The following is a 4,637-nucleotide window of genomic DNA, read 5'->3' as shown; positions in this document are numbered from 1 at the left end:
CAACCTGTCCAGGCCATGCATGCCGAGTCATCAAGAGAAGAAAAGCTTATTGTAAACGCAGACTGGTTCTGTGAAAGGACGTGCGACACCTCTAGGAGGTCATTAATGATTTCGGACGATTTTGATGGTAACTGAGATTCCAAGGAACCTCTACCATCAAGGACAACCTCTGTAGACGGATCTAAGTCGTTACCAATAAGGTGAATGGAGCAGACGCGGGATGAGGTGGGACACCACAGTTTGTGTGAATAGATCAGGTGATGTCTTGCACGTTTTGGTAAGACTGATGATTTTGTTCCATTTCTTGCAAAGGTAACAAGACAGAGACAGCATTTTTTGTGTGAAGATGATCCATTCAAAAGATCATGAAGGGTCAGCAACGGCAGGATATGGGACGGGGAGTCGTCTTCTTCCTCTATTTCCTGGTTCTGCTCGGGTTCAGGTTCAGGCTGATTTTTGTTCCGAAGATACTTCATGTAGCACTTCTGGCAAATAAGTGCTTGTTCCTTTGCTGACATCAATCCTTGTTGCACCAGCGTATCTAGGAGCCATTTATATTGTGGACTATTTACATTGCGTGCACTTCTGTTCTTATTGCCACTACGTTTCTTGAAGTATACTTGACACCCTTCTCCAACACATTTACCCTCCATCTTGAAACAATAACGATTGGTTTATGAAGCGTCGATAAAGTAACAAAATAGCAAGCCACCGATGATTGCTGTAAACAGCTAATACTTAGTAGTTTGGTACAATTATGCGAAAATGTGTGATAAATAACGAACAACTAATTACACAAAATAACAAGACAATATAATAAATCACATTCAATACCTCCAAGAAGCGCAGAATTGATTGATTACTTAGAACAAAATAAAGTATTTCATATGGATAATCTATCTATTCGATGTGGCGTGGTCGGCAGGCACAAAGAAAGTGAGACAAGTCAGGGTCCCAACCCTGACAGAGCCACAACGCTTTGGAGATGGGACAATAAAACAAGGAAAGTGAGACAAGAATAGCTAGCGTCGAGTCAATGATTCCGTAAACGTATAGACAAAGACAAGAAGATACGGATAAATGTACAAGGCCACACGATCAGAAAATTCAGAAGAGGACAACTTGAGATAGAACAGTATTCATGTATCAGGGTGTCCTCAGTGTAAATCTTTATATCGATACTGTTTATTTAGTCGTTACACATCATAAAACTGTCATGAAAATATCCGCTCTGATATTCAATATAAAAGTTTGTATATAATAAGCTATATAATAGGGTTTCAGACAAGGTTGTTACTCATTTCCCCTTTTCTTTCAATTTACAACCACATTCAGGCGGCGATATGAGAACGTTCCACCACATGGAATTAGCTGATTTTTGGTACACATATGAAACAAGTAAAGCTCTATCCGATTTTCTGATGGAAATTTGCATCCAAAACTATATAACGGGAGAAAATTGCAATTTTATGGCATTTTTCTTCATAATTGTGTCTCTGCAAGTGCATTTTCATCCGAGAATATTTTTTTTTATGTTTTATGAATAAACACGATGTTTTGGAAATATTTATCAAAAGAAATTTATACTATGTTGCGAATTACAATTTCGAGATAACCTTCTTTTATTTACGAACTTATGTCTTTGATGCTGAAATTGACAACTTTATAAAAATACATTTTCACTGAAATTATGAAATCTGGGTGTCGGAAAGGTGTAAAATTATTCTTCGGAAAAGAAAAAAACAGTAGTTGAGCTAGATAAGAAATTATACGGGGGCAGGCTCCTATGGAGAATTAACATTACTGGGAACAGGCCCTTTTTAACAGTTGGACATAGTGGTTTTAAGATGATACCCAGAAAATCATATGGACAAAATATTGAAACGTATTCTGAATTCTGCTCCGTAATAGCATTAGACATAATTTTACTCTTATGTATCTTAGATAGTTCATAAAAATAACTCGTACGAAACGAAAACTTTGTGAGGTAATCAATCTCTACCTCCATTAAATATATAAATTATATAATATATAAAGACAAATTCTCAACAACGAGTCTTTAGTACTTCCATCTCTTCTAGGAGATTCTTCAGATTTCTAGAAGAGATTTGTTCTGGAAATGGTCAAAACAAGATAACTCACCTAAAAACACATATAAATTGTCAATATCACGTTTATCTATCAGAAAACGTCAGCTTTTGTTACAATACAAACTTATAATACTTATAACTTTTATAATTATTTTTTAATTATTTTAGAAATGTGTCTGAAGAATCTCCTAGAAGAGATGAAAGTACGAAAATTCGTAAGAACTAAAGGGAATGGACTCGACTTCATTTGTTGGTTATTTAATTTTGAAATTGGACTAAACTTCTATCTGAGTTAATATTTTAACTTAGGACAATGAACTTAAATTCCATCTGAGTTGGTGTTTTAACTTGAACAATGGACTAGGCTTCTATCTGGGTTGGTGTTTTAACTTAGGACAATTGACTAGACTTCTATCTGAGTTGTGTTTTAAATAAGGATTAAAATAATGTTCTCCTACCTTGAGGGAGTGACAAAGAAATATCCAAGCCGAGGGGTGATATTCTTGATTTTCTTACCCGAGGCTTTGCCAAGAGTAGGGCATTCGAAATATCATCCCGAGGGTTGGGATTTCCTCTGCCGCACCCTCACGGTAGAGAATGATTGTTTTTCTCCCATCCTGTTTTCACTCACAAATCAGCTTCTACATGTGTTGTTGTTTTAAGTAAGAAGAATGGGCTAGTCACTTATCAGTTTTAGTTATAAATTTCTATATTGTTATGAACACGTTATTAATCTTCTATGTTTATTGCATATATTGCTATTTGCTTTCAAATTACTATGAAACAAATATGTTCAAATACATTCTATTGAAATTAATTTGAGTATATGTACCAGGTGCTGACTGCTCAGCTGGTACGACTATAGTTGGTGGAGCTAATCCTTATAATAGACGGCAATCAGACTTTGGAGCAACAGGTAAGTTCAACTTAGTTTATCGCATTTTATCATTTCTTCTGACACCATATATACTCATAACCGACCACGGCAAGTAACAAGATAACTGAAATTTAGGCATCACTACCTATGGAGCAGGTGCCACTGGATGTGAACCGAGTCTGTGATTTACGGAAACCTCGATATTCCTGAGAAGACATTATACTGTATTGCATAGCATGATTTGTACGGAACTTAAATAATAAAGTCAAACTAATTTCAAACAAGAGTTCGTGGTCATTAACATTTATACAAGGTGGTGCTAGTATTACAGGCATGGGTTTTCGGTCATTTTCAATTGAAAAGTAATTTGTTTTCTCAATAATTTCCTTTCTAATTAATATTTTGACTTGAAATATACAACTTCATTCATTTAAGTAGACTTACATAAATTGTATATTTACTACAGACTTTCCTTCTGTTTTATACCGAATTATGGCTTCTGGACACATATCAAACTTGGCTATTTCATATATCTCTCAATCTTAAGTGAATTGAAAGGTGCATGACACCCTTTGAATGCTTTATAGTATAAAACATTTATAGTTAATATTGTATATTATATGTATCATATGATATGTGCTCAGCACCTGTGGCTGAAGTGAGTTCCAGGTCCTGTGATGTTTTCTTACTTATCAAAGTTAACTTACATATACAAAATGACATTTGCCACCATAATAACAGTAAAATGATTGGTTAAATATATGAAGATTGGTTTGCTTGTAAATTTAAGTCTCCCAGGCTCAAGGACAGTATCTACTTTAATCGTTAAAGTTAACCGATTTCATTGTTTTATCAAATGTTTATCCTTTGTCCTTTAGAGGAAGCTTTTGTTACTATAACGTCCCAGGTTTCTGTACACTTCTAGAGTATATATTCTGATGCCAACAACAGTAGAGGATATAACTATTTACGGACGATGCACGACGCATGACGACAGAAGACGGGTTTCCGGTTTGGTCAAATGAGGGCCTCGGGTGACATAAGAATCAATTGACAAGGTGTAAATGTTATGGACTTTCATCACAAAAGTAAAATGACTAACATTTGGCAAATACATGCAGGCTCTCATACATTACCTGTAGCATTGAGTTAAGATGTCACAACAGCCACACCGCTACGTGTATATCACACACGAGTATCGTTGTTTCCTAGGTATGAGCCTGCTTGTAGCAGACTATGCGGTCTCCTGCACCTGTGGGGTGGTTTATGCATGGGAGTATTTTGCCAAAAGTGTCAACCCCGTATCGTTTCAAATTTGGAGAGAGACCGGTTCGACAGGAGTCTATGAATTAATTGGACAACATCTCGTTACACCAGCATGTAAGTAACGAGATTAATCCCAATATACAACCATCATGTATGTGGCATAATAGAAGGAAGACAAATAAGCGGCATTGTCTTTAGGCCTTTCACCCCTTCGGAGGTTCTTCAGAAGACTTGATTGTGAAGAGTTGCATTACACAAGAATATATGACGCCAGCAATATTGCGACGTTAAAGAAGACATTAACAATATGAAAAGCAAACGAATTCATTTTATTCGGCTTAAGCCTACTTGAGGCATGTTCATATACACAATATACTCTATTTTATTTCCTTTTATGAAATAAG

The sequence above is a fragment of the Mizuhopecten yessoensis genome, unplaced genomic scaffold (assembly GCF_002113885.1).
Source record: "Mizuhopecten yessoensis strain PY_sf001 unplaced genomic scaffold, ASM211388v2 scaffold6919, whole genome shotgun sequence".
NCBI lineage: Eukaryota > Metazoa > Mollusca > Bivalvia > Pectinida > Pectinidae > Mizuhopecten > Mizuhopecten yessoensis.
This window is presented reverse-complemented; position numbering follows the sequence as displayed.